This window comes from Chionomys nivalis, chromosome 5 (assembly GCF_950005125.1).
Source record: "Chionomys nivalis chromosome 5, mChiNiv1.1, whole genome shotgun sequence".
Lineage (NCBI taxonomy): Eukaryota > Metazoa > Chordata > Mammalia > Rodentia > Cricetidae > Chionomys > Chionomys nivalis.
The window spans coordinates 66905867-66927494 of record NC_080090.1 but is presented as its reverse complement, the minus strand read 5'-3'; positions in this window follow the sequence as shown (position 1 = coordinate 66927494).

The following is a 21628-nucleotide window of genomic DNA, read 5'->3' as shown; positions in this document are numbered from 1 at the left end:
TGGTCTGTACATGCCCAATATGGCAGATTCCTGTGTAAGGCTGTGCTGCCCACTGTGGGAACCATGAGAATCACATGTAGATAATGCGAGCTTGAAATGTGGTAGGTCTGAATTGAAATGTGCTTTAAAAAGAAAATATATATCAGATTTTAGAGACATGAAAAGAACATATTTGAAAGAGTTTTGTCGGGCAGTGGTGGTGCACACCTTTAATCCTAGTACTTGGGAAGCAAAACTCTGTGAGTTCGAGGCCAGCCTGGTCTACAAGAGCTAGTTCTAGGACAGGTTCCAAAGCCACAGAGAACCTTGTCTCAAAAAAGAATCACCCTGTCTCGAAAAACAAAAAACAAACAGCACAATAAAAAATTTGTTTTAAGTGGGTGTCTTAGAAATTTCAAGTCCCAGGCATGGATCCATATTTGTGCTGGACAGGGCTGCTCATGATCATCCAAGACACTTGCCACGTGCACTCACGCTTGTTTACAGAACCAATATTCTAGTCCTTTCTGTTTTCCCTTTGCATTATGCCAAAGGTAAGTAACTTTTAGAATTTTCAACTGTTTTTTCTTAGTTCCATCTGTTTTGAATCAGAAGAAAAACAAAGCAAAACTCAATACCACCACCTCTACCGCCAAGATCAACAAAAGAAATCCCCCAAGACTTCAAGGCCTTCTTCGGAAAGCTAGGGAGGCTCGAGAGGTGGGCTGGGAGCAGTAGGGTGACCTGAAGAGGGGCAGAGAGTCAGCTATTTCTTAGTAGGCAGAGAGATCTGTCCTTAGGACTAGGAGGTGACCTAAACCACATTCCCTGAATGGTCCTGACAGAGTGCAATACTTTAAAAAAACAAGATAAGAGACTGCGTGCGTGCTAGGATCTGGTCCAGGCCAGTCTTGGTGTGGTACTCACATTTTACCACAGTTTACGTGAGAGACTTCCTGAAGAGTACAGCTCCTCAGACTCCAGCCCCCTGACAAACTTTCTGCTCAAGGATAAGGGGAGTAACTTAGGAGCTGGGAAAGACCCTAATGATCTGTCTTTCCCAGTTTTCTTAAAGGATTAAAATATCAAACTAGGAGGAAGAAAGAGATTATTAACAAACTCCTTAGCTGGTTTCATTGAATTCATCCTGGGGATCGTGGGTCACAGTTTCATACAATAAAATTTACTGAGTTTTATAAACCCAAGGCCTCACCTTTAAATTCCCTGGCTAGGACAGTGGGACGGGGGAGGTAATGGGATAAGGCTCGGAACTGACTTGGTTAGGGAGTACAAGAGCTCAGGGTCAGGGTGGAGCTGCCGCAGTGCTCTGCAAGGATGCAAATCTGAGCCTTCTACTCTCTGGCTGTTTTTCTCTTCACCCCAGCATCCCTTCATTCCAGAGACAAGGGCCAGGCCTTCGTCAGCACCAGTAATAGACTCCAGTGTTGAACCAGGTGTGTAAAATCGCCAGCTTCTTGAAACTCACATTCTAGTGGAAGCACAAAGAGTGAATGTTTGCACATTTTAGTGTTATGGCAAAAATAAAATGCCACAGGTCCCCAAGCAGTGGCAGTGGGCAGCAGGCATGAGACCATGGCAGGCCAAGAAGGCAGCTGGTTCCAGGCAGGGAGTCTGTATGGCAGGTGAGAGACTTCGGCGGGGCAGTCAGTCCCACGAAAGTGTGTATTTATTTAGTAGGTTTTGGAGGGGAAAGGGAAAGGAGGGAAGGGGAGAAGGGAGAAGAACAGGGATAGAGTCAGCAAGGGGGAGAGAGGGAGAGAGAGAAAGAGGGAAAGAGAGAAAGGAGGGGGAAGGGGAGAAGGGAGAAGAGGAGAGAGAGGAGGGAGGGGGAAGGGGAGAAGTGGGGAGAAGGGAGAAAGGCAGAAGCTGCCTCTTTGGGAGAGAGGTGGAAAGGAAGGGACTCAGGTTGGAAGGTAGATCTGCTTGCATCAGGAAGTCAAATCAGTGGTGACCTGCCACCCTTAGTCTCTGAACTTGCAAAGTTGTAAACTAAGTAACCCTTTTATTTCAGTAAGTTAACTGCCTCGGGTGTTTTTGTTTTTAGTAACACAAACTGACTAATACATGCATAGCTGCCCTTTTCTTCAAGGTCTTCAAGACAAGATGCTCAGGGATGAACTTGTGTGTTTGCCCCCCCCCATATAAAAAGGAGTTGGAATTTATTAAGAGAAAAAATTTAAACTGAGATTTGTGCAAGGGTTAATAGAAATGGACTCCAAGAAAGAAGAAGAGACATCAAAGGGTGTGGGCTTCTCAAAGGTAAATTGCCTGGGGTTAGGGTTTTGATACTGTCCCTTAGTTGCCTGTTTTTATAAAGATACCTGGGTCTCAGTTACTTAGTCTGTGGGATTTAATCTACATAAAGCCAAGGACTGTTCTGAAAGGCAGGGAAGAGGAGGTGGTGCATCACTAGGAACATACAGGCAGTTTCTTAGATGCCAGGCTAGTTGTGGGGCTCAGAAGGAGCCTGAACCACAGATACTGCAGATCTCTAAGCAAGGAAGAGGGTACCTCATTTCAGGGACCAGCTGAGTGGATCTTCCTCTTCTTCCTTCTCCATCTGTACACTGTGTCCTCCTGAAGCTTTTATGTTCAGCTGAAGCTTTCATGGAGACCTCCAGATTGCCAAACCCATAGCTTCCTGTATCTGTGGAATGTTGTCTTCTCTTAAATTTCTCTTTCTCTCTTCTTTTTTTGCTTTGTGTGTGTGTGTGTGTGGGGGTGCACTTCTCTTCCTTGGTTCTTCTCCCATATTTTTGGCTCTTTGTCCTTTAAAAATCTTAACTTCTTGGGCTGGAGAGGTGACTCAGCAGTTAAGAACACTGGCTGCTCTTCCAGAGGACCTGGGTTCTATTCCCAGAGCCCACATGGCAGCTTACAAGAGTCTACAACTCCAGTTCTAGGGACGTGATACCCTCGTCTAGCTTTTGTGGGCACTAGGCACAAATGTGGTGCACAGATTTACATGCAGGAGAAACACCCATATACATACAATAAAAACAATTTTTTTTTTTTTTTAAAAAATATTCCCCTCTCCTTTCTTTCCTTTTTTTTAAAAAAAATATTTCTGGTATTTTAATTATATGTATATGCGTGTGGGGTGTTTGCACATGAATGCAAGTCAGAGGTGTCAGATCCCCTGGGGCTGGGGTTACAGGCAGTTGCAAACTGCTTGGCGTGGGTGCTGGGAATTGAACTCTGGTCCTCAAGAAGAACAGTATCTCAGTCATCTCTCCAACCCCCAAAATGAATAAATCTTAAAATCCTTAACTTTCTTTGGATGACCTTTGAAATGGATGTTCCCAGCCAGGTACGGTGGTGCGTGCTGTAATCTTGGTACTTACCTCAGAGCTGAGGTAGAACTGGAACCCTTATGCCGGATTCGCCCCCCCCCCCCCAAAAAAAAGGACAAAATTGCTGAATTCATCTAGCAATAAAAAGTAGACAATTATTGATCCATGCTATGACACATGCACTTAAAAGCACGCTAAAGAGTCCGTGTGTATGGCCCCATATGCTATGATTCCATCTACAGGAAATGTGCATAACATACAAACCTCTAGAGACAGCCTAGACAAAGGACGGTGGGGGAGGATGGTGGCTAAAGGGTGGGATGTTATTTTTGGATATCATAGAAATATTCTAAAAGTGGTTAGTTCGGTGGACACACAAATATATCAAACGATACTCCGGAAACACTAACAGCTATTGAAGTACATGCTTCAAAAAGGTGCATTTCATGATACGTGAATTACTTTTCAACAAAACTTGGTCTTTTTGGGAAATGGCAATTCAAGGTACTTGCCACCAAGCCTGACTTCAGTTTCATCACCAGAACCAACTTAGGAAAGAAGAGGAATAACACCCTCAAGTTTTATTTTGATCATCACGCATGTGCCACGGCACACACGTGTACCAACACACATACACGATAAAAGAAAATTTCAGAGGTCAACGGCAATACTCCCAGGGGTGAGGTGGAATGGTAAAAGTCCCAGGAAAGAGTCTGATGTCCTGGGCCAGGTGAGAATAAGAGATGATCGCTTCAGCCATGGACAGTGGTGACCAGGTCTTGCCTGCCTTAGGAAATAGCCAGCTCTCATCGGAGTGGGATTCTGAGTTAAGTCAAGAGGTTTCCTGCTCCTTCCCTTGGTTTCCCAGACCTCTGCAGTCCATGCCCCACCTTGTCAGTTCCTGGCTACAAATGGCTCAGGAACCCTCATCTTCACATTCCTTGGATGGAATGGGCCTTCCCTCCTCTCTGGCTCTGTCTCCTATGTGTGTCCCCAGTGACACAGACAGTCTATATCTTCTCAAGCCTTAGAATTCCTGATTTGAATGCTTTTCAGTTTCTCACCTTTCTACCCAGAACCTGACAAGCCTGACCTTCAGGATGGCTCAGATAGCGGCTCCTTCTTGGATCCTTGCACTTTTCCAGGCTGTCCAGTATTCTTCCTTGTATTTCTTCTTTCTTTCTTTCTTTCTTTCTTTCTTTCTTTCTTTCTTTCTTTCTTTCTTTCTTTCTTTCTTTCTTTCTTTCTTTTCCTTCCTTCCTTCCTTCCTTCCTTCCTTTCTTTCTTTCTTTCTTTCTTTCTTTCTTTCTTTCTTTCTTTCTTTCTTTCTCTTCTTCCTTACTGTCTTCTTTCTTTCTTTTAGAGATTTATTTATTTTATGTGTATGAGTGTTTGGCCTGCATGTATGTTGTACATCACATGCATGCACACACAACTGGCATCTTCTACAAGAACAGCACACGCTCTTAACTGCTAAACCAACTTTCCAGCTCCAGGGTGTTGCCTATGTAGCATGCGGTCTAAGCTACACACGTGGGACCCTTTGCTTTAGTTTTCATTCCTTCTTTGTGTTCGTAGGGCAGGATACTTAACTTCTCAATGCCTCAATTTACTCATTTATAAAAGAGGGAAGATGCAATATCTTCTTCATAAGTGTGCTGTGACATTAAGATGCCAGTGCAAAAAATATATATTATTTAATATAGTATCATACATTGTTACTGTTAAAACATATTGAAAATATATGTTAAAATGCTTTCTTTGCACATGTCTCGTGGAATTCTTGCATTAAACAAATGAATTTGTTATTAAAACTTTTCTTTCCCAGTTTTTTGAAACAGGGTCTCATTACTATGTAGCTCTGACTGTCCTGGAACTCATAGGTATACCAGGCTGGCCTCAACTCCTAGAGATCCCTCTCTGTCTCCTGAGGGCTGAGATTAAAGGTGGCACGCCACACCTGGCAATAGCTGTTACTGCTTGTCCCCAATAAACTGTAAGTCCTTTAAGGCAATGACTTATGCACTATCTAGACTACTACCTGGCCTCTGGCAGGTACTCAGGAGATATCTGGGTTTTTATATCTTTCTTCAACATTGGCTTCTCCATCGTCTTTCAGGTCATTGAGGGCTTGGTGAAGCAATAGTTCAATGTGGTTTTTAAAAATGAAATGAATTGTTTAGTGTGTGTGGGGGTGTGTGTGTGCCACAGCACACATGTGGAGCTCAGAGGACAATGTTCAGGAGTTGGCTTTCTCTTTCAGTCATGTGGCTTCCAGGGATTGAACTCTGATTAGTAGACTTGGCAGCAAAGTTCCTTTGTGGCTCCTGAGCTGTCTTGCCAGCCTTTGCTACAAGTTCTAAATACTTTTTTCTTAAGTAAGGTGGAACGAGAGAAATGGAATATTCTTAGATCCTCAGCCCTGAACTGTGTGTGATCCAGTCCCCAGGAGACTGACTGGAAGTCCTTATTTCTGTGATAAGAGAGCTTTGGTGCCTCTCTGATTGTTCCTACTGGCCTACTTCCTTGGCTCCATGAGAAGGTTCCTTTTTGCCTTAAGAGCTTCTTTGGTCCACGCCTGGGAACTTTGAAGAGTTTCAAAGAATGCGATGTGGGCGGTGGTGGCGCACGCCTTTAATCCCAGCACTCGGAAGGCAGAGGCTGGCGGATCTCTGGGAGTTCGAGGCCAGCCTGGTCTACAAGAGCTAGTTCTGGGATGGGCACCAAAGCTACAGAGAAACCCTGTCTCGAAAAACCAAAGGAAAAAAAAAATCAAAGAATGTGATGTGTGCAGAAAGAGGAGCCTGTCTAGCTTGGGCAAAGATCAACTTGCTGAGGTGGTCCCAGGGGAATGAAATAAAATGAGGCTGTGAACTTTGCTGAAGGGTTGAAGTAGAGGTAGCAATCATTCCTGTCACGTTTCTGTTGCGGCACTTGCAAGTCCTGAGAATGGGGCTCAGTCATCACACAGGGACTCGGGTGGGTGGAGAGCTAGACCAGATGAAGTCATTGTGACAATATTTTCTAAAATCAAAACAGAATCAACTATGGCTCAAAAGAATTTTACACACACACACACACACACACACAATTTGCAATCTCATTTATGTCAAAAGTCATGCTAGGATTAAAAGCAGTAAACTTGACATGAGGGGATACCCTTATTAGAGAGAAAAAAAATCCAACAAAAATATTCTAGTTCTAGTGCTGGTGGTACAGGACTGAAATACCAGCACCAGAGACTGAGGTCGAAGGGTCATTTGAGCTCAGAGTTCAAGACTAGCCTGGGAGCCATGACAAGACTCTGTCTAGAAAAATAAGCAACAGACGAACAAAGCATATACAGTGTGTCACAATGCTACCGCTAATAAAGAAGGTGTCGTTCTAAGTTTTATTATTATGAAATATTTTATATGTGAAGGTGTTTTGAATACATGTATGATTGCAACATAATCATGCCTTATGCCTACAGAGGCCAGAGATATTCCCTGGAACAGAAATTACAAGTGGTTCTGAGCTTTCATGTAGGTGCTCGAATCGAACCCGAGTCCTCCACAAAAGCAGCCAGTGCTCTTAATCACCGAGCCCTCTCTCCAGATCCCTAGTTTTCGGCCCAGTTTGCACTATTTTGCTTCTTGTTTTTCTTACTGATGTCTGAGAGATCTTAAAGAATTCTGGTTTGCTTTCTTATTCTTTAATGCTCCCCTTTGATGAACAGAATGTTAAGTTTTAATATTTATTCTTATGATTTTATAAAGCTATAATGAGGGCTTGTGGCACCAAGACTGGTTCTTTCCTTCTATTATGAGGGTTTTGGTGCAGCAGGCTTATAGTTTTAAGTCATTGTATATTAATTATCGATTTAAGTCATTTGCATATTTTTATGAGATATTTAGGGATAATATTCATGGAGTCTAGCATACTTAAATTCTATATCGTCCTGTGAAATACAAGTAGGTCAAGTTAAACAAGTTAATCTTATTAGTATTATAAGGAAGTAAAATGGAGTATGAAAATCTCTCTCTATTTGGTAGGACTCAGGTATGATTTGTAGACCTGGAAGTAGATCCCAGCTTGTCAGTGGCCTGGTATCTTTTTTTTCCTCTGAACTCCTTACTGTTTGGCTCAAGCTAAGCCAAAATGAGAGCTTGTATTAGAAGTGATGCTTGGGAGTTTAGCCACTGTTTTCCTGCTTTGGTGGCACCATGCCATGTGCTGCAGAGAGAAGAGAGCAGGCTCTTACTCAGCTCATGGCAGATCTCTTTACAGAGAAATGAGTGCCATGGGGTTTATGGCTAAGTCCTGTCCACAGCAGGGTGCTTAGTGGGGAACACGTCTGTGAGAGTGGAAGCCCTGCGAATCACACGCTCCCGTGAGACTAACTCGGATTTTGTGAGAACCCAATGCCACACCTTGGAGAGTTACAAGAACCAACTGGCCTGTTTCCAGACCACAGCACATAGATGTTTTCCAAGGAAGACAACTGGTATTGACAAAAGAGAGAAGGGAATGGAAAAAGCAAAGAAAGGAGAAAACGGCAGAAATGCTGCTTTTTGTGTGTGCCCTTGTCTCTGCTTCCAGCTCTTCAAACCCAGTCTGGGAGCCGTACAAGTTTTCCTGTTCCCGCTGCTCCATTCTGCCCCTGTTGAGACGGGTCCTCCTCCTGCAGTAGAGCAGGGATTCTTCATGTGCATAAAACCAGCCACCTGACTCTAAATCATCTGGCTTCCCGGGTCATTAGCCCTGGCCTGTGTTCTGGAAAAACACCAGTGGACTTGTATGACTCTCCAAGCAGACCTTGGTGTCAGGAGGGTTTATCTTTGCATTTTATTCCTCTGCTCCTTCTCTCTGGAAGAGAGCGTGTGGGGACGCTGCCCTTTCCTTCTGGGTTCTGCTTTACATCACCTGTGGTGGTTTGCATAGGAATGGCCCTCACAGGATCATATCTTTGACTGCTTGGTCATTAGGAAGTGGCACTGCTTGTTAGGGATTGGGAGGTGTGGCCTTGTTAGAGGAAATGTGTCACCGGGTGTGGGCAATGGGGCTTTAAATGCTCAAGCCGGGCCTGGTGTCTTTCTCTTTCTTGTTGCCTGCAGATCAGAATGTGGATCTCTCAGCCCCTCTAGCACCATGTCTGTCTCCGTGCCACCATGCTTCCTGCCAAGCTGATCATGGACTAATAACTCTCTGAAACTGTAAGCCAGCCCCAATTAAATACCTCCCTTTGTAAGAGGCGTGATGATCATGGTGTCTTTTCACAGTAATAGAGTTTCAGCTAAGATTATGGGATTGAATTCAGGTGGTCAGACATGTGAAGCAAATCCTTAATCCTTGTTGGCCTATTACTCTGACTACTGCTATTATCATTTTAGGACTCTATGTAACCCTGTGCATTAGTTACATTTGTATTGCTGTGATAAAACCCTACGACCAAGGTAACTTATAAAATAAAAATGGGTTTAGGGATCCAGAGAGTTAGTCCATCATGGTGGAGGGAAGGCAGGGTGGCAGGAACACTGGGAGCTCACATCTCCAAACACAAGCAGGAGGCAGAGAGTGCACTGGGGAAGGCATGAAGCTTTTGGAACCTCAAAGTCTGCACCAGTGACTTGCTTCCTTTAAAATGGCCACACCTCTGAATTCTTCCCAAATAGTCCCACCAACTAGGTACAGAATATTCAAACATATGAGTTTATGAGAGCTATTCTCATTCAATCCACCATCTGGTCGGCCTGCAGCTCATAGATATCCACTTACCTCTGCCTTTCAAACTCTGAGATTAAAGGCATGGCCACTATCCCTGGCCCCCCCGCAATTCTTTTCCTTTATTTTTTGTTAAACTTTATTTTATGTGTATGGATCTTCTGCATGCATATGTGTCTGTGCACCACATTCATGCCTTGTGCCCACAGCATCCAGTACAGAGAATCATATCCCCTGGAACCAGAGTTACAGATGATTGTGAATTGCCATGTGCTTGCTAGGAATGGAACCCAAAGAGCAGCTGGTGCCTTTGACTATTGAGCCATCTTTCTAGTCTCCCCACTTCCTAATAATTCTTAAATTCATGCCTGCAACACCTACATTTCTGGGCTGGTACCCCACACTATCAGTAACTCTCTACTAGATCTCTGTAACCCCAAACTCTCATGCTGCAAATCAACTACCAAACCCACCACACCCAGGACTTTTCTGTTCCCAGTTGAAATACTGCCCTTCTGTCATTTCCTCTTTCCAAAGCTGAGGCTCAATATCTGTCTAGATACCCATTTCAGAGGTTGGGCTTCACTCTGGTTCTCTTTCTTTTCCTTTATCTAAATGTAATATATCATAAAGTCTCTCAAAAAAACCAAAAAAATATATATCATAAAGTCTTATTAACTCTATATCATGATCTTTCTGCTTACCAACTTTCTCTGTCATCCATGGCCTGTTTGCTTTCCCAGATTTGTTTTTTTTTGGTTTTTCGAGACAGGGTTTCTCTGTGGTTTTGGAGTCTGTCCTGGAACTAGCTCTTGTAGACCAGGCTGGTCTCGAACTCACAGAGATCCGCCTGCCTCTGCCTCCCGAGTGCTGGGATTAAAGGCGTGCGCCACCACCGCCCGGCCCCAGATTTGTTTTTATTTTTACTTATGTATGTATGTTTGTGAGAGTAAATGCCATGTGTGTGCAGGTGCCCATGAAGTCAAGAGGAGCTGGAGATCCTGGTAGTTGTGCTCTGCCTAATGTGGATTCTGGGAACTGAACTCGGGTCCTCTGGAAGAGCAGGAGGCCTCTCTCTCTCCAGCCCCATCTGTTTATTTAAATCCAAGCTTTCTCCATGCCAGAGAGTACCTGCAGGCTGGAACTGACAATAACCTTGAAAACTGACACTCGGTTCTCTCTCTTCAAATCTTTGAAGACTTTTTATCTCGTCTAGAGTAGAGCTTTGCTCCTAGACAGAGGCACAGAAAGTCCTTTACAATGTAGTCCTGGCTTATTTCTTGGAGTCCACTCCTGCCAGGCCTCCTGCTCAAATGTCCCTTTGAGACCTGCTCCGTGGACTGTGAGGTCTTTGGCCCTCTCCTCAGCAGCTTCTCCTTTATTCAGGGTCCCTCGGGACCTTCTATGATTTCTTCTAATGTTCCTCTTTAGGACTGGAACACAATGTATTAATTTCCCCTTCCTTCATGCTGTTCATACTTCTATTATAGCATTCATTGAACTGTTTTCTTTTTTGAGATGGGATTTCAGTGTGTAACAGCTCTAGCTGTCCTGGAACTAGCTCTTGTAGACCAGGCTGGCCTTGAGCTCACAGAGATCTTCCTGCCTTTGCCTCCCGAGTGCTTAAATTAAAGGGATTAAAGGCGTCCGCCACCACCGCCGCCACCACCTGGCTCATTGCATTGTCTTATAAAGTCTTTTCCTTTTTGTCTCCTGCTCTCTTAGGGACTTTTCCTTATCCATTACTGTGCTGAAATGTCAACTTGACACAAGCTAGAGTCATCAGAGTGGAGGGAGCCTCAGCTGAGAAAATGCTTCCATAGATCAGGCTGATGGCAAGCCAGTAAAGCATTTTCTTAATTAGTTATTGATAGGGGAGGGCCCAACCTACTCTGGGTGGGGTCATCCTTGGCCTGGTGGTCCTGGGTTCTATAAGAAAGTAGACTGAGCAAGCCATGGGGAACAAGCCAGTAAGCGGCACCCCTTCATTGTCTCTGCATCAGCTCCTGCCTCCAGGATCCTGCCCTGGAAGTGCAAGCCAAATAAATCCTTTCCTCCCCAGCTTGCCTTTGGTCATGGTGTCTTATCGCAGCAATAGTAAGCCTAACTAGTACAGTTCCCATATTTCCCATAGTGCCTGGTCCACAGAGAACGCTAAGTAACTATACATACATTTTAATGCGCTGCGTCCTCATTTTCTGCTTTTTGAGCACTCTCTGGTCTGATTGAAGGTGTGGACAAAGCCCGCTCATTTTTTTTCTTTCTTTCTTTTCTCCAGCTGAGCCAGTTCAAATAGGACACAGCAGGCCCTGAGAAGTTGTCATAAGAATGGAAGATCAAGGGCTGGGAGAACAAAGGGCACATTGAGCGGTTTTCTGTCGGACTGACTGGAATTGCACCACCCCCGAGTGCTTGCTCAGAAAATAACAGTCATACTTTATGGCCTAATTCTGTCTTAGCTTTCCACAGTGGAGGCCAGCGGGTGTTAACACACTGATGAGTGAGCACGGGAGTGTGTGTGTGCTGCTGAGGACTTTTTGGAAGACATGTCAATAAGTGAATGAGTGTGGCCGCCTTTCAGGAAAACGGCGGGCAGACACTGAAATCTGAGACATACGTGTTACATTTGGATTTTGTTATTGTTGTTTGTTTATTTGAGACAGAATCCCACTTAGCCCAGGCTGGCTTGAAAGTCAACCTATAGCTGAGGATGACCTTGAACTTCTTAATCTGGTTGGCTTTGTTTTCTGAGTGCAATTATAGACCTCACCCTCCACCAAAAGGGGTTAAGACTGTGAGAATAACTCCCAGTTACTAAGTGGGCAGGTGGTAGCATTTGACCCACAGTCCACACCGTAGTTCTGACTGTTCTGAGGTCATTTATCACAACACTAGTGCTTCTGAGATCAGATAGGCCTGGGCTCATTCAGGGTGACATACACGTAGACACCCTGCCATTTAGAATAGCTATATTTGGAACACATGACGCTAGAGGGCGCTGACTCCTGATAGGCTCACAGCAGCCCACACACTGATGCTGGAGTAGAACACTGTGACCAGAAGCCACGTGGAAAGCAAAGGGTTTATTTTTTCTTACAGCTTGTACGCCATCATCAAGGGAAGTCAGGGGAGGAACTCAAGCAAGGCCAAAACCTGGTGGTAGGAACTGACGCAGAGGCCATGGAGGGGTGCTGCTTATTGGCTTGTTCCTTATGGCTTGCTCAACCTGTTTTCCTATACACACCAGGACCTGTGTAGGGGTGGCACTGCCCACAGTGGGCTGGGTCTTCCTACATCAATCACTAATTAAGAAAATGCCCTCTAGACCTGCCTACAAGTCAATCGTATGGAGGCACTTTCTCAACTAAGAGCCTTCTTCCCAGGTTTGTCTCCGTTTATGTAGAGCTGGCCTACTGAGGGTGAAGTGCAGGCCAGGCATTCGGCTTCAGCCGGGGTTGGAGACCCTCTAGGTGTTTCTCACAACAGCCGGGCATGGGGAGTAGGGCTGCCTGCTTTGCAGATGTTTGCCCAGCTAAGACTAATGCCAGGCTTTTGCCAAGTTCCTGGTTCTGGTTTGTATTCATACTGCCATAGCAAATGTGTTGTTGCCATGGAAATGGTGTGTGACAGGTTGCATTTTATCAGATATGGGTCAAATTTTCAAATTTGCAGACAAAGAGGACCAAAGAGCAGAGCGTATCATCCAGCTGAAAATCATCACGGCTCAGACAATTTTAAGACAGCAGTTCTCAACCTGAGGGTCGCGACCCTCTTGGGGGGGGGTCAAATATCAAAAATCCTGAGTATCAGATATTTGCATTATGGTTCATGACAGTAGCAAAATTAAAGTTATGAAATAGCAACAAAATATTTTAAGGTTGGGGGTCAGCACAGAAGGAGGAGCTGTATTAAAGGGTTGCAGCATTAGGAAGGCTGAGAAGCACTGCTCCAGGATTTGCTGAACTTTCCTGAATTCTTTATCTTTAATTCGTTAGGCGGTTAGTTTCTAAATCTTGAACTTAGGTTCTCACAGGTGCTAGGCAAGCACTTGAGCACCGAGCTACACCCCAGTCCACTTGTGCCTTTGTTTTGAGACAGGCTCACACTAGGTTGCCTGGCTTCACTGTACAGCCCAGGGAGACCTTGACTTTGTTTGTTTGTTTGTTTTTGTTTTTAATTCTTTTGCCTGAGCCTCCCAAGGAGCTAAGACTAAACAAGCTCTTTCCTCCCCTGCGACGGCAGTAATCTCATTTTCCAGGAAGAATTCACCTCCGCACAGCACCTGCTGCACTTTCTACGTGTGTGTGCATGCGTGTATTCTCCAACTCGTGCTCTTACACACACTGCACACACCATAAGGCCTTGGCTTCAATCCCTAGTGCTTCCAGGGGCGGGGGTGGGGGTAGGGGAGTCATTGCAAGGCTGGGTCAGCCTAGGGTACATACATGGGAAGACCCCATTTTTGTGTGTTTTTGTTGTTTGGTTCTCTCCCTCCCTCCCTCCCTCCCTCCCTCCCTCCCTCCCTCCCTCCCTCCCTCCCTCCCTCCCTCCTTCCCTCTCTTTCTTTCTTTCTTTCTTTCTTTCTTTCTTTCTTTCTTTCTTTCTTTCTTTCTTCCTTCCTTCCTTCCTTCCTTCCTTCCTTCCTTCCTTCCTTCCTTCCTTCCTTTTTCTGTTTGTCTTTTGGGACAGGGTTTTCTGTGTAGCTCTGGCTGTCCTGGAACTCACTCTGTAGACCAGGCTGTCCTCTAATTCAGAGGTCATCTATCCACGCCTCCAGAGTGCTGGAACTAAAGGTATGTACCACCACCGCCTGCCTGAAAGACCCTGTTCAAAAGACACCCCCCCCACACACACACTCGTTATCTCTTAGCTCTTAGGTGTGCAGCTAAACTTCTTAAACCTATCTGTCAGTATTCTCTATCATTTCTAGAGGACTCTGTAGAGTGATGGGAAAGAGTGGGCAGGTCTCCCCTTGGAATTAGCCACATTATTTGTTTATTTTGAGATGGGTCTCACTATGTAGCCCTAGCTGGCCTGAAATTTACAGAGCTCCGTCTGCCTCTGTCTCCCCAGCTCTGGGCTTAGCCTGTTACCACCCTTCTATACCTGACCTTCTCTCGCCTCTGTCCAGACAGTTTCTCTCCTCAGAAACCAAACCTCTCGGGCCCTATATGAGGGTTGCTCAAGACACTCAGTCAAATGCGGATGTGGATGGCACTGGGGTGGCAGTTGCTTTCTGCAGCTCCAGGGAGTCTAGCACAAGCTCCACGGCTCTGTCCTGTCCCCACCATGCCCCACCCTAGCTTCCTCCCTGACCTCGTAAGTTAGTTCCCTTTTCAAAACTGGAGTGTGACTGTCACCAGGGCAACCCAACAGCAGCTGTACCCCCCCACCCCCGGGGGTGGGGGAGAACAAGCTCAGTTAAGGGTGATGCAATTAGGGTGCTGTGGGGTTAGGGTGGGGTGGGGGCTGGAGGTTGGTGAGGGAGGTAAGAGAAACAGAAAGACAGAAACATCAGACAAGGAGCAGAAAGCTTGGAGCTGTTAGAGGAGTTGGAGTCTTTGAGCTGAGCTGGGGCCTGACCTGGCCTGCTCTCCTAGACCTTCCTTCCTGCCTTGACAACCTGCCAGCACCCGCATGGGGACAGCTTCCATGCTGCTTCCATGCTGTATTACATAGTTCCTTCTTGGCTTCCTTCTGACTTCCTAAGCATCTCTGGAACGTGTTCTGGGGTAACTGTTTGGCTGGGGGGCTTCACCCCAGCTCCTGGCATAAGGCCCCTCCCCTAGGAGTTGCCTCTGTCCAAACTCCACCTCCAAAAGAGAAAGCCCACCATACAGTGACCCCTCCCCAGGGAGGGTCAAGAAGGCCCACCAAATGATAACCCCTCCCCAGGGAAGGTCAAGACCACTCCCACAGGCTATTTAAACTGCCCCCCAGAGAATGTACATGTGGTCTCCCCTTTCCTCTCTTCCCCTTTCCATGTTTTCCTGGGAGCATTTTATTAAACATGGGCGTCTTTTATTCTGTCTGATTTGGTTTCATTGGAATTATTTGCATCAGCGGAGAGGATTGTTTAAGAGAAATACCTAACATTGACCTGTGCTTGCAGAGCCCTTGGCAGCTTGGGTCTGTCTCTGAGCTTGCTTCCTTTGGGCTTGAGTGTCTAAATAATATCTCCCATGTGTCCTCAGACAAAGTGAAGGCCTTCACTGCACACTGTTGGACAACAGGAAGGAGAGCCTGTGTCTCAGGGTAGCAGTGGCTGAAGGCCTTTGCACAAACTTTCCAGTTTCTTCTTCCTCTTTCTCCTCCTCTGCTTCTCCTCCTCCCCCTCCTTCCCTCCCTTCTTCCTCCTCATCCTTTTCCTCCTCCTCTTTTTCTTCATTTTGTTATATTTTATTAGGTTTTATTTTGAGACAGGGTCTTATTACATAGCCCGAGCTTCTTTGGAACCCACTATGTAGCCCAAGCTGGCCTAAAATGTATGACAATCCTCCTGCCTCAGCTTTCCAAGCACTGGAATTTCAGAGATGAGTCATTATATCTGGCACTTAGATCTCAGAGATTTCCTGATGTGCTGATGTGAGGAAACATATTCTACATCTGGAACACAGATTTGAAGCGTGATTCCTCCCATTTATGTTAAGATCCACACTTACTCATATTAACAACTGGACAGTCCAGAAACAAGGAGAAGGGGCCCCAATTCTGCAGCTTAGAGACAACCTCTCTGGCATCTTGGTGAATTTTCTTTGCTCTCTTCTCAGTATCTATTCCATCTGTTTTTTCTCTGTTTGCGCATGACATACGGCATCTACTATTTGATAACCAATCCATTGCATTCCTTTATGAGTATTTCTCATAAAAATCATCTTAAAAAGCAGCGTTAACGTTTCACAAACATAGACATTTGCCTTATAAGACTCAGGCAAGCTTCTTATTTAGAACTAGTTTTTAGTTAGCACTGAGAACAGGTGCCTCCTCACTCACACCTCACTGACCCCACACACCAGGAAGGCAGTGGAAACAGGCATCCCCCTATTGAGGAACAGACTCCCCAGTTGAGATCTGTAGACACAATGTGGAGCAGGATACCTGGGGGGATAGGTGAGCACAGAAGGATGCTCTTTATCTTCTCATTGTCTGTCTAGAACTATCCCCGCCCTTGGCCAGGAAGCTTCTTGTCGGAGAGAGTATCAGCTAGTTACCTGACAATTGGTACCAAGGCCTAAAACTATGTGGGTGTATGAACTATTTGCTTTGGAGACAAGGTCCTTCTATGTAGTCCTGGATGGCCTGGAACTCACTATGTAGACCAGACTGGCCTAGAACTCATAGAGCCATGCCCACCTCTGCCCCCTAAGTGCATGTGTTCCATATCTGGTTTAGACATATTTTTGATACTAAAGAAAACAAATGGTTCAACATGAGCTCTGCAAAATCCCAAACTGAATTAGACAAGAGATTTTGTCTGTACTCCTGAGAGTTCCAATATCTTTCCACATCATCACTTATTTTCCCAACTCCCTGGCTTACACTTAATCTTGCCTTCTTCTTCTTCTTCTTCTTCTTCTTCTTCTTCTTCTTCTTCTTCTTCTTCTTCTTCTTCTTCTTCTTCTTCTTCTTCTTCTTCTTCTTCTTCTTCTTCTTCTTCTTCTTCTTCTTCTAAGATTTATTTATTTATACAGTATCCTGCTTGTAGGCCAGAAGAGGGCACCAGATCTCATTACAGATGGTTGTGAGCCACCATGTGGTTGCTGGGAATTGAACTCAGAACCTCTGGAAGAGCAGTCAGTGCTCTTCACCGCTGAGTCATCTCTCCAGTCCAGGTTGTGCTTGATCTTGCACAAGCTCTGTAGAGCCTTTTCTACAGAGATCTGTGGCCGGCCCAATCTGAAGGCCATTCCTACAGCAGTGTGCTGCCCAGTTCCCAGAGGCAGACTTCGTGGTAGGGATAGCACCAAACAGAAGAGTGGGGATATCAGTGAGAAGACTGGCCATGGCTGTTCTGAAGGAAAGGGCTCAAGAGTCAGGTGTCTCAGATTTGGGGTTCAGCAGCTGGACTCTGGAAGGACTGAGAGTATTTCAAACAGAAAGAGGTGACAAAAAAAATGAGATTAAAGTTGAGGGAACAGGAGTGGTGCTGACCCAAGATGTAGTCCATCAATTGTAGATTGTGGTGATATCTTGTTTATACAAATAATTGCCTGAACATCAGAGGGCAGAGCTAGCCACTACCTAACCATAGAGGTCAGGAGGTCTGTACAGACAGACAGGAAGTGATAGGGCTGAGAGAGGAAGTGATAATGTGGGAGGGAACAGAAACTCAGTCTCGTTTTGGCTAGGAAGTTGAGAGATTAGATGGTCAAGGTTTTGCTCCTCCATCCGCATTTCCCCCAATATCTGACTCTGGGCTTTTATTATTAAGACCTATTAGAACTCATGCTACAGTAGATCATCCAATAAACAACGAAACTCTTGGGTTTTGATAAATAGGATTTATCAATAAGACCAGCCCATGGATTTCCTGAGGCAGAAGCAAGAAAGATCAGAAAGAGTAGACAGTAAAGGGTCCCTTCCCCTTGGTTAGTTAGGGCCTGATGATTTCTAGTAGTAGACACCTCAATAGGTCCTGAATGGGCAAAGAGAAAGACAGAAAGGACATCAAAGAAACAGAGCAAGATGGAGAACTACAAGAGAATAAGAAAAGCGAGAGAGTTTCCACTCACTGTGTGCATTAAATGTCTGCTGTGTTTTAGATCTTTGCAAAGAACTCAGAGCATAGAACTGGAGCCCAGGCTCTGCCTTCGGTGCGGGATGCAGCAGAAACCTTGTTCCTCGAATTCTTGCCCACGTGATGGCTTCTAAAAAAACCCCATAGATGTCCAGATGATCCTAGCCTTGAGTACTATTGAGAGAGGGCAGCATGCAGATTTGATATGTCTGTAGGGCTGGCTCCTGGATGTCATTCCTTTATTACTGCCTGTCTTCAGGATGATAGGCAGCGTGTCTCTATCTTTAGATGTACAGAAAAGCAAAACAATTACAGTGAAGTACCTGGTTCATAGGAGAGGCTAAGATTATTGAACAATGGAGTAAAGCTAGAGGTAGGGAAATCTCCCAAGGAACTATGCATGTATACAGGTACAAAAGGTCCTTTAAGAGACAAGCTCTGCCCACTCCTGCTCTCTCTCTCTCTTCTCTTGCTGTTCTAAAGAGGCAGGCTGGTCCTTGCCTCTTCTTCCTTTCTCTCTGTATTTCTCTTTCCCTTTTCCTTCTCCTTTACCCTTCCCTCAATAAAATCCTCACTTAAGCTCTGCCTACAGGCGTATTTGTCTCTCACCCACCACGTGGTCCCCTGACCTGCCAAGGTCTCTCATGCTCCATTTTACACCACCACCAACGAATACATGGTTCATGATTGACAGATACGTCATTTATGTGGTACATGACTGGACCAAGATCAAATTCTTTGAGAAGGAAACTACACTGCTATAGACAGCCAGGCTATATATGACGATCACACCCCGGATTTATGCTGCACAGCAGCTTTGAATGCTTGGAACAGAGTTGGAGAAGTTGAAAAGAAAATTGAGTCATTTACTAAAGTTTTACAAGGCCCAAAGGAAACCTTTATGGATTTATTACAAAGATTGACATCAGCAGTAAACAGAATGATAGCAAACTCAGAAGCTAGACAAATAACAATTAAATCTCTGGCTTTTAAAAATGCCAATTCTCCATGCAAAAGATAGGCCATTAAAGGCAAGGTCAGCACCTTTGGAGGAATTAATATTGAATCTCATGAACATGATGATGCATGGATAGGAGAGGTTTGAGGAAAATTCAAAATGTCAAATGTTATAATTGTGGCAAACCAGGTCAACTTAAAAGGGATGGTAGACAGGGCATTCCTAGTAACAATGTTTTTCCTAAGAATAATCCATTCAGAATGCCCCTCCTTTTGGATTATGCGAAAGGTGGGCCGTGAAACTCGGAAATGGGAATGTTTAATTTTCATGATAGAGTATAGTCACAGGAAGTTTTCTAGTGACATTCCTTTGACGAATATCTATTGATCATCATTGACCATATTTTAGACCTGAGCTAGATGCTGCAGGATTTATGAAATGTCATCTTTCATAGAGATCAGGAAGTAGTTGGGAGGGGGATGCTACATAACGAGATCACAAGTCAGTAAGGGTCCAAGTGAAGAAGCTATCGTAAGGGCCTGGAGAGACAACTCAGTGGTCAAGAGCACTTGTTCCTCTTATAGAGGACCAGATGCAGTCTCCGCACCCACATGGCAGCTCACAACCAGCTGTAACTCCAGTTCCAAGAGATCTGATGCCCTCTTCCAGCCTCTGAGGGAATAGGCTTGCACATGGCCAAATTAATGCAGATAAAACACCAATCCCACATAAAATCAAAATAAAATAAATCTTTTTAAAAAAAGAAACTGTTCCAAGAATGGACATGAATGGAAAGATGACATTCCAGGCCGTGAGTCCTGGGACACGGAGTGCTGTGAGTTTGGTCAGGGTGAGGACATGGGAGGCTGGCATGGGCTGGGAAGGTTTTGAGAAACAGGAGAAACATAAGTCATATCTGGAACATGGTTAGGATTTCAAGAGGCAGAGAAGACAAGAGACTGTCAATGGCAAGCAAAATAAAACAAACAGAAAACCCAGCTGTGGAGTAAGAGAAACATGGGCAGAGCGTGGCGATCCAGTTAGTCTATGCAAAGGAATCCTGGGAGGTAAGGCTGGAAAAGATGGTGCATTCAGGTTCGGGAAAGTGCTAGGCTAAGGACTTTAGATTCCATTACAGGTAAAGTCTTTTTCATTGTGAATTCTGAGACCCGCAGGCTTGCTCCTCTTGCTCTGCAGCGATCCGGCATGTTTAAAATACCACTATTTAGCATTTGCATACGGCCTGCATGCGTTTCTTTGTTGTGTGTGTGTGTGTGTCATGCCCATACGGTGCCCTAAGCAAGACTGCATATTCCATAGGCAGAAAACTTAGGGGTTATGAAAACCAACGTGACGGAGAGGAGGCAGCCTACCTTAGAGGCCGGAAGGTAAGGAAGATTGAAAACTATCCCCTGAGAAGTTAGGAGCTTGTTCTGACCGCCTGAAGGAAGTCCCAGTCACAACCCTGTCACTACCTCAAAGCTAGACAGGACTGTTTTTCATGTGCTGGATGTCGGGGCCTCTAGGGACTAGTTTTGGTATCATCTCCTATCTACTAATACAGGGCCCTCACATAGAGGAAGAAGAGACACACACTTCTGCTGAAGACTCTAGGTGTTCCAGTTTTACATTCTTTGGGTTTTTTCCTGATCAAGTGGGTTTTTGTTGCTGTTGTTTGTCTTGCTTTTTTGTTTGTTTTTCCTTTTGTTTATTTGTTTTTAGAAGAAGCAGGTAAAGTACAGACTGGTTTCAAACTTGGCGTGTAGCTAAGGACAAACTTGAATTCCTGATTGATTCTTTCTGTTTCTCTCTCTCTGTTTCTCCTGTTTCTCTCTCTCTGTTTGTCTCTCTCTCTGTTTGTCTCTCTCTGTTTGTCTCTCTGTTTCTCTCTCTGTGTTTTTCTCTCTCTCTCTGTTTCTCTCTCTCTCTCTGTTTCTCTCTCTCTCTCTCTCTCTCTCTCTCTTTCCTTCCTTCTTTGTTTTTGTTTTTTGAGATAAGGTTTCTCTTTAACAGTCAGTCCTGCCTGTTCTGGAACTCGCTTTGTAAACCAGGCTGGCCTCAAACCCACTGAGGTCTGCCTGCCTCTGCCTCACGAGTGCTGGGATTAAAGGTGTTCACCACCACTGCCCAGCTCACTTTTTCTTTTTTTATGTGTCAGGCTGACCTTGAACAAACAGATTCTCCTGCCTCAGCCTCAGAAAGTGCTGGGATTAAAGACATGCACCACCATGCCTGACTTGGTCTCCGCATCTTTCTTTTTCTTTCACTTGAGACAGGGCTTCTTTGCATACATAGCCCTGGTCATCCTGGAACTAGTTCTGTAGACCAGGCTGGCCTTGATATCACAGAGGTCCGGTCCGCCTGCCTTTGCCTCCCTGAGAGAGCTGGGATTAAAGACGCATATCACTGCCTGGCATGACTGTTTCTATTTCTTAAGTGCTGGAATTACACACCCAGTTATACGTGGTGTCAGGGCTTTGTGCCTGCTAGGCAAACATTTTTCCAATTGAACTACATCCCAGCCTGATTAACCCTCCCTCCCTCCCTCTCTCCCTCCCTCCCTCCCTCCATCCCTCCCTTCATCCCTCCCTTCATCCCTTCCTTCCTTTTTACTTCCCTCCCTCCCTTCCTTCTCTCTTTCTCTTTCAAAGATTTATTTTATTATTTCTTTATGTGTATGAGTATCTTAGAGCGGAGGGGTTGCCTGCTGAGGTCAGAAGAGGACCACAAGTCCTACGCAGCTGGAGTCACAGGCAGTGTGAGCCACCTTATGTGGGTGCTGGGATCCAAACTATGGTCCTTTGGAAGAGAAACCAATGCTTTCAAATGGTGATCCATCTCTCCAGTCCCTCATCAAGCGTCTTGACATCTCCAAACCAACCAAAATCTTGCTCTTTAAAGATAGATCTGCTGCGTAACCAGTACTCCTCTGATTGT